We start from the raw sequence: 19,513 nt of genomic DNA on the forward strand, positions 1-19,513 counted from the left end.
GTGATAATATCTGGAACTAGTACAATTGACTTTTCTAGGGTACTTTATGATTTGCATTAATGGTATGTGGATTGATTATGTCAGTCCATTAAAGACAGTGAATTTCTGGCATTTTATTCTAGCTATCAGAAGTCACATTTCTTGGTGTTTGTTGGGTGCCAAATTTTAACAGTCGGCTATGATGTGTTTTATGGTTTCTGCATTTTTCTTGTAATATCTACACTGATGAATAAATCTGGGTTCCTTATATTTACCCTTATATAATTTCCAGTGACAATGGCCTGGCCTTTCATTTCCCACCACCACCACCACCCCCCACCACCCCCGCCAAAAAATCTGCTTGATTAAACCATTTGTTGAAAATTTCTTTGTCCATTTATTGTTGTCTGAGATCATATAGACATCACCTATAAAGGGCTTTGGATTCTGTTCTTGAATCTTAGTAATTTTCTAGACTCCATCAAAAGGTAAACTGCTTTTAGTTACATTTAACAAATCCAATGGCATATGCTCATTATTAGCCCTGACCAGTGCTCAGTGAACTGACATTTGCTTGTTCCATAAATATGAAGCTTTTTGTCTTATTATATGATATAAGAATATTGAATCTCTTCTCTTTGTTGTGATAGTGTTAATCTTTCTGTAGTTCTCTAGTGGAAATGCGCCTTAGGTTTTCTTAGTATTTTAATAAGCTTTCTTTAGGACACATTCCAAATCTATCACTGCTCCTGCTGCTACTATTATTATTACTACTACCACCACCACTACTACTGCTATTACTGTTACTACCACCACAACTACTATTGCTACTATTACTACTGTTATTGCTCTTACAACTTGCACTATTCTGCTGCTATTACTATTGCTGCTATTATTATTATAACTACTATTATTACTACTACTACTGCAATCACTACTACTACTACTGTCACCACCACCACCACTACGATTTACACATCTACTTACCTATATACTTTTTTGTTGTTGTTCTGTATTGGAACATGGAAGATTCTCTTGTATTGCCCTTTCTTCTGGGGTCTGAGACAGGTTTTATTATCTCTAAATGAGATAAACACAAACAAATGAATCATTGTACCTCAGCCAGTATCTAGTCTCAAATGAGAACACTGACAATCATCCTCTAATACCCAGAATTCCTGTGGAACACAGCATAGCAGCTAGTTCACTGGGTTGCATGTGGGCCCTACTGGGAGGAAATTCCATAGGGAAAGAACAAAACATGTATCATAGCTCATAACTGCTCTGGTCCTAGAGCAAATGAAGAAAGAGACCATGACTTTCTCTGCCATGTGCTATACTTATGCAAGCTGCCTCTCTGAACTTGGGCCTTTATCATTTGTAACAGAATCCTGGCTTTCTAATGCAGAATATCTAAGTCTGAGTGACAGGAACAAATCTCCCAGCTTCCTCCACCCCTTTGTGAATTCTGAATTTATGGCCTCACTTCTATTAGCTTCCAACAGTCCCCACTAGATTAAAGCTGCATCAGAAATTGGATTTTTTTCTATTTTTACCCCAGAAGAGAGTAATAGGAAAATAACACAATAAATCTGGTAAATTAGCAATAAGATCTCAAACTTTTGTCCACATATGCAGCAGCATTATTGGTGACAGAGTGCATAGTTGTTGACAGCTCGAGCCAGGCAGCTTACATTTAACTCCCAACACATAATGTGCCTCACAAGCAGAAAGATGAAAGGTAATTTTTTGCATCTGAGGAGAACTCACATGGCCCACCTGATGACAGATGTTAGGAGATGAAGAGTATCTTTGTTCAGTTTCCTTGGGTACCTACCCGATTTTAAATTGAAATCGAACCTTTTCTTTAAGGGCCATTTCTCCTCCAGGCCATTTTTACAGGAGCTGGAGAAAGTCTGAATTGTGCAGGCTTGGGGCCATTATCCTGAGTAGAATAATTGTTTTGAGTCTCAATCTAGAAAGGAGCAAATTGCCATGCCCTGATTTGTCTCTCTCCAATGTAAAAAGCCAAGTATTAATTTCAAGTTCATAACTTGCTCTAAGAGGAATTTAGGATGTTGTTCATAGAGAAACTCCTTGTGTTAGTGCCTGTCAAAATGCCCTCAGTTTGAAGAGTGAGTTGATGGAGGGATTGCAATTTCTAAGCTTGTTTCCAAAGTGTTATTGAAAAGCAACTCCCCACTCTCTCCTATAGTGCAAGAACCTATGAGCTTGTTCATTTCCTCCTTGACCAACATGCAATGTCCCCCTCCAAATCTCCTCATCCCCTCATCACCCCAGAAAATGGTAAACAATATATAATGGGATTATGGTATGTGTTTTTTTTTTCTTTTATTGACCAGACAGGTGATTTCACTGGTGGAGGAAACTACAAGAACAGATTTATATCTTCTCTGCAACTTACTCACAGAAGTTGTCCTGGGGGACTAAAAGGTTAAATGACTTGCCCAAGGTCACACAATCATTATAAAAATAGCTGGACTTGAACCTAGATCTGATTGAGTCTAAGATGATTGTTGTATCCACTATGCCCCCTAGCCTCTATTTGCCTTATTATGATAAAAAGCAAAATTACTGTGCATTCTGTCTATGCCAAGAAAGATCTGAATATCATTTTATCTAGTCTCTACCTCAAAACTTTTCTATACTTCAAGGGTCTTCCATACCAAAATTTTAGAAGGAAGAATTGGAGTGCAAGTAGAGTTGCGTCCACAGTGATGGCTGGAGTTTTGCCAGTTGAAGTAAACTTTATTTGGATTATTCAGTTCAATTAAATAAATATTTTAATAAGCATGAAATTATTTACTACTCCCTTCCATGCATTCTATAACACAACCAAACTGGCTGACTTGTAGGCCTTCACATGTGGCACTCCACCTCTCATATCTGTATCTTTGTGTAGGCTATTCTCCAGGTCTAATATGGACTCTCTCCACACTTCTGCTACTTAGAATCCCTAACCTCTTTCAAAATTTAGTTGAATTGCCCCCTTTACATAAGGACTTCCCCAATTTCTACCATCTAACCCATTACTAGTGATTCTTCCTCAAATTACCCTGAATTTACTTTATATGTATTTTATATACCACCTTTTTTTTCTTTTCTTTTTTTTGGGGGGCAGGGCAATGAGGGTCACACAGCTAGTCAGTGTCAAGTGTCTGAGGCCAGATTTGAACTCAGGTCCTCCTGAATTCAGGGCCAGGGCTTTATCCATTGTGCCCCCTAGCTGCCCCCCTTTATATGTATTTTTATACTATTTGCTTGTACACGTTGTTCACTTCATTAGAATGTAATCCCCTTGAGGACATGGACTACTTTGATTTTATCTTTGTAACTCCAGCACCCAGTGTTTGGCACATAGAATGTACTTATTAAATATTTGTTAGTTGATTAAAATCTATAATAATTTATGACCAAGGCACTATGTAATCCCTGAAAATGCCTCAAAGCATCCATCTAAGCCCTTATCAATGCAGGTTCTTCATCAAACAATCAGTCAACATTTATCAAATGTTATTAGATTAACCTGAATGTTATTAAATTAAACATCACTCAGTGCAAATCATTACCCATCCATTGTTTATTAGCCTATTCAACCCTATTGCTTGTCTCAACATTCAACATTTTCAGGGAATAAAATCAACATGGTATGGGCTTTTCTCTAGATCAATCAACCAATCAAAAACATTTATTAAGTGCCTACTATGGACTAGGCATTGGGTTATAAATGCTAGGATCTCTTGATTTTATATGGATTACAATAGAGCATTGGGACTCTCTATGGTTATTTCTTACTGTTGTTATGGAATTACACCTCCTTTTCCATACTACAAGATGTTCATTATAGACTTTGCTGGCACATCTTCAATACCAGTGGCAAAAACTTTTGATAAGCATATATCTCCCTGTTTTATGGCAGTTTTGATATTAATAATCAAATTTATCATTTATTTCAAGAAAACTTCCATGATTTTGACAAAGTAGGGGAGACATTATTGGGTGAGAATCTGAAAAACACCATCCTGGACATGAAGGATATAAAGACAAAACCAAAACTTATTTTGCCCTCAAGAATCTTGCATTCTACATATGCAAAATGAATATGAAGTATTTTTAGGGGAGAAAATCACTAGGAACTTGGGTGATGTAGCAATCAGGAAAGGCCTCATCTTGGGAAATGTTACAGGAGTTGGGCCTTAACCTAAGTGGAAATTTTAGAGTAAGAGTTCTTTACTTTTTTGACATGTGTCACAAACCTCTTTGTCAGTATGAAGAATTCTATGGAATCTGTGTAAGAATATTTTTAGATACAGAAAATAAACCATAATTTTACAAAGGAAAACATACATTTTGAAATAGTTATCAAAATATTAGAAAAAAGAAGTACATTGACCTCAGGCTAAGAACCTCAGTGTAAAAATTATAATGGTGTGAATGGCCAAGAAGGTCTCCCTCCCAGGGCTCATATGTGCTAAATATAGCCTGGCTTCAGCTCATGTGCAGTCTTGGTGAATTTGTTTTTGGAAATGCAAGATGACATTTAATGGAGCAACCAATTCAGATTATGTATAGATATTCTGTGACTGTTTCCCACCTACTTAGTACATTATGAAGAAAATACTTTGAATTTACTGCTGAGCCAGAACTGATTGTGTATCTATTGTCCAAACCATGACACTTTCCTTTGCCTATGGAGCAGTCAATTAAAACGAATTTATTAGGGGCAGGTAGGTGGTGCCGTGGATAAATCACCAGCCCTGGAGTCAGGAGTACCTGAATTCAAATATGGTCTCAGACACTTAACACTTACTAGCTGTGTGACCCTGGGCAAATAACTTAACCCCAATTGCCTCACTAAAAAAAAAATTAAAAAAGAATTTAATAATCACTTGTTATATAAGATACATTTAGGATAAAAAGTTACAGAAATAGGCTCTCTCCTGAGGAAGAAAGCAGTATGCATATACATATGTGTGTGTATGTGTATATATATATATATATACATAATAAAAAATTAATATAATTTTATTTCAGAGTACAGCACTACCAGCTAGAGGGAATCAGTGAAGGCTTCACATATAAGGTGCTGAGCTTGGAAGGAGGTTAGAAATTCTAATATGTGAAGGTAAGTAAGAAATGCATTCAAGGTATAGAAGATAATCTGTGCAAAAGCATAGACCACACAGAGCGTGAAGGGATGGAGATACTAAATAGGCCTATGATATAAATATAAGCCATATTATGGATTTACATTTGATACTAGCTGTAATAGGGAGCTACTGTAGTTTATTGAGTAGGGGAATGTTGTGGTATGATCTATATTTTAAGAATATCTCTTTGATGGATGTGTGGAGAATTGGCTGAAAAAGGGAGACAGGAAGACCAAACAGAAGGACATTACATGCCTGAACTAGGGTGGTAGCCATGTGAGTGAAGATAAAAGGATAGAAATGAGATATGTTGTGGAGGTAGAATCAAGAAGATGTAGTGACTGAGTGGATATCTGGAGTCAGGTAGGATGAGGAGTCAAGAATAATTCCAGAGTTGTAAACCTGGGTGACATTCAAAACCACAAAACCTTCCTCTCAATTTATAGGGCCTGTATTATTTAACAAATCCTACTCCCATGCTTCATTTTGGCATAGAGGTGACTCTGGGTTCTTACAGACTAAGCCAGCATAACTCAAGCTTTTTTCAAATTGTGCCTAGGGGAAAGGCTTCAAGGAGGGTCTCAGCAAGAGATCATTTATTCTTTCCAAGGATCAGCCTGGCTAATTACAGAGAGGCTCAATGCCTGCTTTGATCATAACAACCCATCTGTGTTGTTCATTTGCTTTTAAAGATATACTGCCTTATGACATTTTTTAAATATTGTCTTTGTCATTATTTCTTTCTCAAATTCCCATTTAACTTCCTCTGTTTTATTTCCTCAATCAGATTAGAAACTCTTAGTTTAGAAGGCAGGGACAATGTGTAATATATCTTTGTATACCTCACAGGGTCTAGGGTCTAGCAGAGTGTTAAGCACTTAGTAGACCTTCAATCAACGAATGAAGTAGACTCAATCCCTATAAATTCCCATATATCCTATTAGCTATACAAGTTGTCAAGTCTTATAAAAGGCCACTCAGCTAAAGCAAATTGCAACGTATTTGAGACTAGTAGTGAAGGATGATGATTATGTTTAATTTAGTATATTTTACTTCCTCTGTGACCCCCTGGGGCAAGAGAAGGCTGGTTAAGCAACCCCATTTTCTGGTAATGATTTTTCTATTTATTTAAAACACTCTGTGTGTGTGTGTGTGTGTGTGTGTGTGTGTGTGTGTGCACATGTACTTGAATGCACAGGAAATACACAGTACTGTGATGATGAAAATTCAGTCCAAAAATCTAGCATCTCAGGGGACTAGTCACTCATTAATGTTTTTCATAATGTTCAGAATTTCCTTCCTCTGTCTTCTTCTCATTTCCCTTCCCTATGTTTTCATCTCTTCTCTTCCTCTGTCTCTATCATCCCTGTGCCCCCTTCTTTCCTTCTTTACTGATATCACTCTCCACCTTTACTATCTCTTCTTCTCTCCTCTTTCCTCCCTCTTTCTTGCTTTCTACCTCAACCTTCTCTTCTATTTCCCTTTATTTCCCCACTTCTTTCTCCTCCTCTTCTTTTCCTGTTTCCCCCTTTACTGTTTTCACCTCTTTTCTCTCCCTTTTCTCTTTCCCATTTTCTTTTCCTTCGCCATCCTTCTTTTTTCACTTCTCTCCCCTCCATCCTTTATCTTTTTATTCTATCCTTGTCTCTCTTGGTGCCTCTCTCTATGTCTCTGTCTGTCTCTCTGTTTCTGTCTATGTCTTTGTTTCTCTGTGTCTCTGTCTTCCTCTGTCTCACACTCTCTGTCTGTGTGTATCTCTCCCCAACTCCTTCCCTCAGCTTTACTATTCTTAATTCTGGAACATCAGATGTACTTCTCCAATTGTTTTCTGCTTAATATCTCATTTTCTACTCAATTTCTACTCAAATTCTCATTTTCTTATATCTCTTTGTAGTAGGAAACTATTAAGCTAATACAGACAGGTATATGGATATCTGACTTTGGTCCTAAAATAGGAGCCAGGCTAGTGAGAGGAGATCCTGGAATTTAGAGAGACAGGTGCCTTCTTCTAAAAGCATACAGGAAGCCACTCTGGGACCCTTCCAGCTCAGAGAGGGAGAGATGAGTCAGAGACTGACAAAGTGAAGACAGGATTCACAGTTATCTGGCTAATCCAATTGATGTTGACAGCAGCTCCAGATCATTCAAGCCCTAAAGGGACCTCTCGGCCTGGCGGCAGGACTCTGGCTGCTGTAGACAGCAGGAAGGCCTGCCCTCCCTCTTTCTCACCTTCGCCTTCCAATCACACATCAGACTCACATCTTCAGGGTGGTATGCGGGTCAGAACAGAAGCCTCTGAAGTGTGTGGATATGGACTGAGAAGCACCTCACAGCTTCCCCTGACCTCAGTGCTTTGGATGTAGAATGTTCCAGCTGCCTACATTTTACTCTGGATTGGGGTTTTTGATCCCCTTTATGAAAATAGTTCTGAGCCCTGACTTTGACAGGACTGTAGGGAGGGATGGCTGTGAAATTCTCAAAATAACTTCTCAAGACAAATTTAATTAAAACTTCAATTTAACTTTAAAATAAGAATAAATGATGCACGTTTAGGGAAGTTGGACAGACAGGCCTGCATGTGAACACAAAAGGGACAAGGGTATAACAATGTTAAATGTGATGCTTCAGTGCTATACAATACCAATGACAAAAATTCATCCCATTTTTTGTTGTTGCACAGTAAAGAAAATTCTTACCTGTTATTTATAATTAAGAAAGGGGGATCCATACGTAAAGGATGAAACAATGCCCTCAAGCTCAATGGGTCAAAGGTACCAATAGATTGTGTTTAAACAGAAGGCAATAATTCACTCTAGGAAATTCAAATGTATGATCCAGTCTCAGAGAACTGATGGACCAATGAAACTGGCCACCACCATTCTGAGGCAGGGGAGCAAAGAATGAGAATCATCATTTACATGTGTACCTGGAGGCTCATAGTTCAAAGCTTGTAGCAATTTTCAATGCTAAGAATCAAGGCAGTCTCTGGTCTATGTCTCCAGTCCATATTACCAGCTGTCTGTTGGAAATCTCCACCTGATTGTTTCAAATTTCAAAACGTCTAAAACTGAACTTATTATCTTCCCACACACACATAGATGCACTTTTCCTCTTAATTTCTCTAATTCTTTTCAGGGATCCACCACCATCTGGGTTTGCAACTTGGGAATTATTCTCAACTCTTCTCTTTCCTGAGTGTCTCATGTCTAATTCCTTGTCAAGTCTTGTTGATTCAATCTCCTTATATCAGTCCTTTTAAGTCCTTTTAATTAATTAATTAAGAAAACCACTCAATTATAACTCAAATTCAGGCCATTATTTCTTTTGTATGAACTATTTAAATAGCCTACTAATTAGAATTCCTGTTTCCAGTCTTTTTCCTCTCCAAATCATACAAATCTCCACGTGTCACATGCCACAATAATTTCTCTAAAGCATAGGTCCGACCATGTCACTCCCTTGTCTCAAAGACCTTCACTGACTTCCTATTGCTGCTAAGATAAAATACAAATGTTATGGTTTGGCCTTCAAGGCTCTTCACCACTTAACTCTAGTTCCTCTGTCCACACTTCTTTGACATTAAGCAAACACTTTATTTTGCCCAAACTGGCTTATTATGTCTTTAATATCCCAGCTATCACCTCCATGCCTTTTCATAGGCTATCTTCCATGCCTGGATTATCTTTCCTTCTGATTTCTATCTCTTTCAATTCCTAGCCTTCTTCAGGACTTAGGTTATTGGCCATCTGCCACATATTTATATGTATTTGTCTAAATGTATACATATACAGTGTATCTTTTTATATCTCAAATCCCCACCTCCAATGAAAAACACAGACCTTCATATATTTCTGTGAGATTTGTGTGATACAAACATCCTCTGATTTATCAACACCAACTTACAAAAGCCTCAGAAATAGCAATAAAATATAAATGTTTATAAATATAAATACATGGTGTGCTAGGAGTAAGGGAAACATTACAAGAGGAAACTCATTCCCTAAGCCACCAGGTTCTCTTCCTCCAGAAATTATGACAGCTAGAGCCACCCCCGATCAGTAAGGCAACAAACATTTATTAAACATGGTGCTGACAATTGTGCTAAGCATCTCAGGATAATAAATTTTTTTAAAAAATTAAAAAGGCAAAATTATGGCCCCTGTCCTCAAAGAACTCACATTCTAATGACAGAAACAACATGCAAATAACTATATACAAACCAAAGATATGCAGTATAAATGAAAGATAATACCTTAAAATATAGAGAATTAGGAATATTACTCTGCTTCGTTCTCTCATTGTATATGTTGAGGAGAAGTCAGTGAATACATTTGGAGAATGAGCCATCGGTGAAAAAATCTGGCACTTCAAAACACCTGGTGGCAAATATTAAAAACTGAACAAGTCATTATTAAATATCTACAATGTCTATGATTCCATAAATGTCATGGATGTTTGAGGTTGAATTAGAAGCAGTCCCTTCCTTCAAGGAGTTTACAATCGAATAGGAGGAAACAAGATGTATAAAAAGATATAATCAGGTGCAAATAAGGGACAAAAGAAAGTTATAAACAAAGTGTGGTGAGATTTCGGAAGAACTAGGGATTACTTATTCCCGTGAGGATCAGGGAAATTTTGAAATGAGAGATAGAATTTGCTTGGACCTTGAAGGATGAGTAGGACTTTAACAATCAGAAATACAAGGGATGGGGCAGCTAAGTGGTACAGTAGATAAAGCACTGGCCCTGGATACAGGAGAACCTGAGTTCAAATCCAGCCTCAGACACTAGACACTTACTAGCTGTGTGACCCTGGGTAAGAGACTTAACCCTCCTTGCCCCCCCCCAAACCAAAACAACAACAACAACAACAAAAATTAATACAAGGGAGATAGACAATAAAAGCTAAGGGGAAAGATGTGCATAAAGGAAGAGGTCAAAATAGACTGGAGTCATTCTGAACATCTAAAGTAGACCTAGAATATTGGTAAGAAGGGGATTTTTTTTTTTTTTTAGTGAGGCAATTGGGGTTAAGTGACTTGCCTAGGGTCACACAGCTAGTAAGTGTTAAGTGTCTGAGGCCGGATTTGAACTCAGGTACTCCTGACTCCAGGGCCGGTGCTCTATCCACTGTGCCATCTAGCTGCCCCTAAGAAGGGGATTTTAAAAAGACTAAAGAACTGACTTTTTCACTAATTCATCCCAACTGAATATAATCTTTCACCTACCCATTATTCTGATCTGAGTTTACCTAAATCTTATTTTTGTATCTGGATAAACTTTTGCCTGATCTAACCCCATATCTCAGATAATGACAACTCTTAGTATCTTACCATGGAAAGTTTCTAAAGAATCACTTACCTAATGCATAACAACTGGCCATCCACAATAGCTCTCCATTCTATCACAGCAATTGTAAGTCTGTAAAATAGCTCTGATTTCTTCCTCTCTTTAAATCACTCAGAAAATTAGGTTGAAGAGGTTGGGTAAGATTGGCTCTACTCCTCTTTTATCTGTTAAGGTTTCTTATTGAACACTATAGGACTCACAAATTAATAGAAGTAAGATCAGGCATGTTAAGAACTTTCTCCTTCTCTGACCTGTCAATTAAAAAATGTATACCAAACACTCACTGCCTGTCCAAGATTTTTCAAAGTTCTTTCGGGTCTTGAAAGAAAGATAGAATATTCCCTGGCCTAAGCTTCAGGAAAATTAGAGTTTGGAGAAATAATGGAAATGCCAATAAAATAGAGTGTAATATATTTACTATATGTGTAAGAAGATGGCAGGGAATGAAAACAGGTTGGTGTTAAGTGGAGCTCACTATCAAGGAAGAGTTAGTTCATAGAGGAACTGGGCCTTGACATGGACCTTAAAGAATAAATAAGATTTAGATAGACAGAGAAGGCATTCCAAGTGGGGAAACAGAATAACCATACTCACAGAGATAAGACTGAATCTAGTAATCAGCTCAGACAGTGACAAAAGTAGTCTTATTAGAAAAAAGCTTTGCTATTGAGGGAAGTCAAGTTGGACAGACAGGTTGGGTACAGATTAGGAAGGACCTTATCAGGCAATCATAGGTTGAATAGCCCTTACTTACCTCTCTATCAGTCTTCCATCACTGCCTAATATCCTGAGAGAAGGGGACTGACACACACCAAGGCTCCTGCTCTGCTCTCCTTCTCCATAGCTGCATTTCCTGTTAGGGACTGAATTTGGAGCTCCTTCAGGCTGGAACCTATGACTACATATGTTAGAAAGACAAAGTCTGCTCAGAGTCACTGAACCATCTAAGATAAGATATCATGTCTCAGTCTTCCATATCCACTAATCCACTAGACTCCAAATGTCTTACTCTAAGGAATGAGGGACGTAGACACCAGGCCCAATAAGGAGGAAAATGGACAGTACGTATGTAGAGTATCTTCTGGATGCACATAATCCATTATCCTATTTGGATGAGGCAACTAGAATGATGCTGAGCACAAGTTTGATTAAAACCCCTGGAATCTTTGTCACCTTATCAACCTCTAAGTTAGCTATACATTGTTTTCCTCTAGTATTTGAGAGAGTACAGTTAGACTTAACCCACCATTATCACAGAACTCAGGAGAATGGCTGTCTCAAGGCATTGAGTCACATTCCTCTGAGTGTGACCAGTGATCTTCTACCTTCTACTCAGCTCATCTATATGGATCAGTATATTCCAACATTTCCATCTCTATCCACCTCAGATTCTATGCTCCTCTTCCCTCCCCTTCCATTTTACCTCCTGGAATATGTTTTTCTTCATTAACAACATCTCCTCTTTTTAATAATAATAAATGAAGTGTATTTAGAACTGTGGATACATAGACCTAAACTCTATAAAGAGTTATAATCCTTAAAAAACTCTGTATATTAGGTGCTATTATTAACCCCATTTTATAGATTAAGAAACTGAGACTGAGGAAAGTTAAAGGATTTGACCAGGGTTACACTTCTAATAAATAACTGAGGAAGGATTCAAACTCAGATATTTCTAACTCTATGTCCAGCACTCTATAAATTATTTGACCTAGTCTCATGAAAAAGAGATACCCTCTTTTTTGAGGTTCATTCCATTCTTCTACATCACTTGGTCCAGATCCTTATTGCAATCACTTATTGACCTCTAAGTCTCTGCTTTCTAAAATATTTAACTACCTGATTCATGGTCTTTGTCAAAGTTCCAACCCTTTACTCTCAAACTCTGGGACTTGGGTATAACAGAAAATGTTCCTTCAAACATCTGGGAATCTCAATTCACCAACCTCTTCAATTGCCTTCACATATTTCTTTTTCATTCTATGGCAAGCACTAGCAAAGATGATCATATCTTAATGATCAAACCTCATTCATAGCTATGCTATCTCCCTGGTCTTAAACTTTGTAATCCCCCTCTGATTATATCACTATTCATTCCATTGCTTTCTTTTTCTCAATTCTTTTCAATTCCATCTTTTTTTCTCACCTTAACTTCCAGTCCCATCTATACATCCTCTTTCTTCCTTGATCCATCCATCCTTACTTCCCTTTCTTCAGTTTTGACTATGCTTGACCACTTGAAATATATACTATACTGTACCCTTATATTCCTTGTCATTTTGTCATATCTCTTTATCTGCTTTACCAATACCCAACCCAACTTTGTTCCTACTCATATGCTACTGAAGAGTGCTGGAGAAAGTTGCTAAACCTTACAAATTTGGACTTCTATCATTTCAATCCACCAAATCTGAAACCTCAGTCATACTTCACGCCTATCTCCATTACTCCCCATATCTAATCAGTTGCCATGTCCATTGTACTTTCACCATATCTAGAGCATTCTTTTACATTTAACCACACATGCAACTAGACTCCTGATTCAGAACCTCATTGCTCATCACCTGAACTATTTTGATAGGTTATCAGTCTTTGACCTTCCAGTCACTCTCCTTTCCCATCCATCCTGAACATACTGCCAAATTAATATACCTAAGACAAAGGACTGACCAAATCACCCCCTTGCTCAAAAATTTCAATCGCTTCTTATTGCATCTATGATAAAAAATAGAATAGACTACTTACACCAGCATTTGAAATCTACCCACTTTGATTCTATTTACCACAGATATTAGTGGACTTCAGACATGAATCATTGATTCATGAGATAGTAACTAAGAAAGCAAATGTCATCTTAAAATGTAGTAAAATAATTGTGGTAGGAATAAGGAGGTGATAGTCCAGCTTTAGTGAGAAGACTTGGGTTTTATAGGTGAAGAAACTGATGTACCAGGATGCTGAGTTATTTCTCAAGATCACATGGCTAGGAAACAGTAATATCAGTTAATAGAGAATCCTTTTACATCCTTGAGAGAAGTAACTTGCTAAAAATGGTGTTTGGGGAATTTGACTTTGGAGGCAAAAAAGAAAAAAAAACAGAAAAATCTAGTTTTTGCATGAATCAACCTGTTTAGATCTGACCAAAATATAAATGAGGTCACTTTAATGAGAGAAAAAATGGATCAAAATAATCAGATTGTGCCAAATTAGAAGTAACAGTAGCAGAAATAACAATAGTAGTTACTTTCATCATCAAAATTATTATTAAAATACATTAACTAATCAGATAGATTGGTAAAGATGGAAAGGTAATAGTATGCTTGGACATCAGAGGCATTGTTATGGGGATCTGTGCAGAGATCAAAGATTTCTTCAGGAGTATTTCTGATCTCAATTCACTTTCACAGAATAGGGTGGCTTTGCTTCACAAGATTTTTTTTAACAGAGTGCATATTCCAGAATATAAGCTACTATATAAACAGAATGGGTCTTAATGAAAAGAAAAGAACTGGACAGTTAGGTAACACAGTGAATAGAGTTTCAGGCCTGGAGTCAGGAAGACTCCCCCCTCCTGAGTTCAAATATGGCCTGGACACTTACTAGCTGTGTGACTCTGGGAAAGTCACTTAACCCTTTTAGTCTCCGTTTCCTCATCTGTAAAATGAGCTGGAGAAAGAAATGGCACACCACCCTAGTATCTTTGTGAAGAACACTTCAAGTGAGTCCAAGCAGAATTGGATATGACTAAAACCAACTAAGTAACACCAAAAAGAACTAGAAGGAAGGTATCATGGACTCTGTCTTATTTTTATTTCTATACCTCCTTTTAATCAACTACAGTGTCTTCTTTTCACATAGTAGGCACTAAATTAGTGTTTGTGAGGTGAATAAATTCATGAATGTTGGTTCATCCTCAGGGAACTCCAACTCAAAGCTGAGAGGACAGAGCATACACAGAACAAAGAATGAGAGTGCATCTGACTGGCAGCTGGAAGACAACTTGTGAGGGGATAAATGTATTAGCCCAAGGATTATAGGACCCCTAAACTTCTTTTCTCACCAATGAGTCTATGAATCAATCACAAAGAAGCAAATCACCACATATAATTCAGATGAGAGAATGTGGATATTGGCTTTTTATTCACTTTTTTTCTGGAACCAACAGAAAGGGGGAAAATTAAGGCATGCCACTGGACAGTCCCACAGACAAGCAGACAGGGTAACCTGTGTTAAATATTTCTCTTTTGTCAACCCATAGGGCCACTGCCTCTTAGCTCCATCATCACATAACTGATTGGGAATTTGTTTTGATCATTGGAAAGGCCTGAATTTTCAGATGCTGAAGTAGAATTTGTAATGACTTCTTTCTGGAAACCTGATCATGTAAAGGAAGAAATGCTCTGGAGGAAAAGTGAAAAGGAATAAACATTTATATAGCAAAGAAATACACACAGATAGGATAGAAAATGGTATCAGAAAAGAGTTCCATCTGCTTCCATATTTCCATCCTTTTATATTTAATGGGACATGTAAGAAAAGACTTCAATAATGAACCCCCTGTGGTATGCTCAGATCTGGAAAACAAGGTGAAGTGGCAGAAGATGTGGAGGATAGCAATATGAGAATGGGGAGCACATGTGAGACAACTCATTAGAAAAAATAATTATAAGTGGGAAAAATTGAGTTATTTAGACCAAAGTGGTGAGGACTAGAAGATATTGGCCTTGGCAGGGGAAAACTGTGAGCCTCTTTGCCATTGTCCTCCAATCCAATCAAAGGCAGCCCTCTCTTGCTCAAAGGGGGATTTCTCAGCATTGTAATAACTATCCCAGTCCATGTCTTACAGCCTGTCAAGGGTCAGAACATTGGATGGGTGAAAAATCAAACTCCAGGGAAATCTATTCAGCTGAATGTGCATTTGAAAAGGGGAAAGAAAAAAAAAACCTTATACAAAACCTCTTTATGGATGGTGGTGGACATGAGCTGTGGATGTGAGATATTTTATTTTGTTGTATACTGGCTGTAAAGCAATCTCTTCTCTTAGAAAATGATGTTTTTATTGGACTCCAAGCTATTTGTCATTTTGGGCAACAAACAAACATATTTTTCTTAAGAACATCAGAAATGCCACACTGTTCAGACCATCCACTCCCACTTTTTTTTCTTTGAAATCACACCAAGGGACATTTTACAGGAGGGCACAGTTACTCTCTCTGCAATCAACTTCAAATATTAAGAATAACCCCCCCAAAAAAAAAACTCCCCTATTATTGCTTAATAACCCAATAAGGGTCCTTTGTGCAAATATTTGCCTAATATTATATAATGTGCTTGGTTTACTAAGCAATTCCAAATATATATTAACCTCATGTGAAACTTACCCCTAACAATTACCTATTAATAACAATTTTCATTTACATAGTACTTTATGATTTTCAAAATATTTTCTTCATAACAATCCTATGAAGTATGTTGGTCAAGCATGAATTCTCCCATTTTAGATATAAGGAAACCTAGACTATAAGAGGTTAAAAGACTTGTCCTTGCTCAAACAGCTAGTAAGTGTCTAACTTAGGGTTCCTGATTATGGCCACAGGACAGAGTTAGATTTGGACTCGTGTCTTTTGACTTTTAGTGCAGGGTTCTTCCAACGGCATCACTTTTTCTTGCATTTTATTTTCAAATAAAGCAAGTCTGGTTAAAAAAAAAAGACAGTGAAAGAACTGTAAGCCATGATTTTATAAGGACAATTTGGTTCCTGAAGATATTTGGCATCCTGACTGGCATAATAGTCAGCTGTTTGGCATTGCTTTTCTACTAGGATCACCTTTCTACAATGGAGAGCTTCTGCCCCTCAATATTTCCTAAGTGCCAAGTGCGGGGTGGTGGGGAGGACACTAGAAAAATGGAATGCCCTGAGAATTTGTAGAACATTACCTGGGAGAAAACAGGATCACTGGAGCATGGTTTTAGAGCAGAAAAAGGACTTTAACAGGTCATCTGGTACAGACTTTTCATTTAACAGGTGACATATTTGCATTTTCTAATTGTATTTTTAGTGAAGGGTCCTTCCATTTTTTCATTTAACAAACATTAATGAACAATGACTACATATAAATTGAGGTGAGACTCCACTGAAGGCTAACTAAAAGAATTAGAGCCTTGAGGCGGTCATGTGAAAAGAAAGTTTTTTGTTAATGATGGGGGTCAAATCTAAATTAGATAACCTGATTGCATAGGATTACAAATGGGTACTTGCAAGTAGAGGTTTCCTTCATGTTAAGGTCTTTTCTGTGTCTGTTTCTTTTTAATCTAAATTTATAAGGGAACATAGAGTTCCCTCTTCTTTTGTTAATAGATACTTGACTTTCAAATATTCGGTATTCAAATGGATATGTGGCATCATCAATGTTGGTATTCTTTCAATGAATCAAATCACAATCGAACCATGACTTTCCATTTTCTATGTCTCTTGCCCATATTCACTCTAAGGTTTGCATCAGGGGAGTCCATAAAATATGCTGGGAGTCTTCTTTAACCTTTCCTGAAATCCTAATAATAGCAATTTCAAATATGGACCATATGTTATCTTTCATTTTGATGATGAGAGATAAGTGTATCTCTTGCTTCATAATTCCTTGTTCATATTTTGTTACTACTTACATTCACAGACACAGATACAGATACAGACACTCACACAAACACAGACACACACATACACAAAGTGTGCCTTTCTGTTGCCCTTCAAATCTTCAGATACTGTAGCATCCCAAAATTCCTAGGATGGAAGTTTTAAAATCATCTTTGTAATAGATAAAAGATGACCTTTCGTTTCAGGGAGAAGTTTGGAGCTCATTTAAAATAACTTTGGCCATTTCCAAAAGCTAACCAAGCCCACTCTTTTGGTCTTCTTAAACTCTGGATCCAACTCATCATCCATCTGCAATGTCTACCAAAAATTTGTATTCCGATGGACAAGCTTGATGGACTATGCATCCAACTGTGCATCATTGTCTGGACAATCATCAGTCTTTATCCACTTAATTTTTCCAATGGGGGTAAGTAGAGCAAACTAGTATGAATGATTATATTTCTCATTTAAAAGACTCTGGAATGCTCTAGGCTTAAGGCAGATGCACAATTTTTATCTGCAATATGATCAGGTAGCTAGGTGGCACAGTGGATAAAGCACTGGCCCTGGATTCAGGAGGACCTGAGTTCAACTCTGGCCCCAGACACTTGACACTTACTAGCTGTGTGACCCTGGACAAGTCACTTAACCACCATTGCTACAAACACATACACACACACAACACAACATATGAAGGACCTCAAGATCTATAGGGAATCTGAGTTCAATTTGGACTCTGCTCTGTTCTTCCACATGACAGTTGTGACCAGCATGTCTCTCTGTTTGATTCCACATGTGTTAATATTCAGGGAGTGATCAAACAAATATGTTATATGCAGCTAAAGGGTGGAATAGAATATGGGACTTGAAGTCAGGAAGAACAAGTTCAAAATTCTGCCTGAGGCATTTATTAGGTAAGTAACATGATGCAAGACACTTAAATTCTTTCTATTTCACTTTCCTCATCTATAAAATGGGGGTTAAAATAGTACCTACCTTTCAGGAAACCTTAAAGTGCAACAAAAATGCAATAAAATAATAACATATGTAAAAGACTCCTGTGTGTTGTCAGTCAAAGAAGTCCTATATAATTGAATAGTGTGCATTGAGGAATCTGGTTAGAGGGGAAACTTTAAAACAAAAATTTTTGCCCTTACTAATAAAATACTTTTAAAATAATGGACACTGAACATACTGATATCCTGTATTTTCTAATCTTTTAGGTCAATCATGATTGTAAAGATATCGGCACCCATAAAGTATTACTGAGAAAGTCTGATATTCCTGTGAATATCCTTATCAGGGATAGATTTGCGTATATAGAGATTATTATCATAAACATTATATATATATATGATATATATATATATATATATATACATACACTAACAAGTGTTAAAGGATTGGTAGTTATTGATACTCTCTCCATCAACTATTTTTGGATAATATTGGTCTAATATTTATCATTGTGCTTTAATATCTTTTTTTTCTGCTTCAAATGCCTTGTATATCACTTGTCAATGACATGAAATTTACTGTTGCATCTAGCTCAGACCTTCTTTTGTGCACCCTTGTTCAAATACAGATGCTTATCATATTGTCCTTTTTTGATGTTATGTCTATTGCTCTAGAAACCATAACTGGTGCTCTCATGTCTGAGTCTAATGTGGCTCTTTCTATGATATTCAAATATCTAATTATTTTTAAAATCTTTTGAAAAACTTCCATCTTTCACTGTTTTGATGGGGCTTTGAGATTTATCCTCAAATATATTTGAGATGACTTAGTTGAGTCTTCCTTTAAGCTGTTTTCCATTTCATTGTTTCTCACTTAAGGAATCCTATATGTGTTGTCATCATCATTACTATTATTGTTATGTGTCAACAAATACTGTGTAATTTACATAGTTTTCATAGAAAAATCTAGTCAAAGGAGTATTTTATGATGAAATACTAATTTTAAAGATAAGTTTATATTTTAAAACAATGTTTAGTCAATGTTGTTGACTAAGGATTTAAACTTTTTTAGTCTCCTTATGGTAACTGATTTTTATCAGTTAATTTTATGTATAAAATTGTTAACATTCATATCACTGTCTTTTGACATTTATATTTCCTAAACAACAACAACAACTGACATTTATTTTGTATTTGGGGGTTTGCAAAGTGCTTTAAAAATATTACTTCATTTGATCATCACAAAAACCTTGAGAGATAGGTGCTATAATTGTCCACATTTTGAGTCTCCCAGACTATAAGTGACTTTCAGGTATTAAATGTCTGAAACCATATTCGAACTCAGGTCTTCCTGACTACAAGTCTAGCATTCTATGCACTGTGCCAACTACCTGCTTCTATTTTAGTACAAATAACTTGTTTAGTTAA

The sequence above is a fragment of the Dromiciops gliroides genome, chromosome 2 (assembly GCF_019393635.1).
Source record: "Dromiciops gliroides isolate mDroGli1 chromosome 2, mDroGli1.pri, whole genome shotgun sequence".
Lineage (NCBI taxonomy): Eukaryota > Metazoa > Chordata > Mammalia > Microbiotheria > Microbiotheriidae > Dromiciops > Dromiciops gliroides.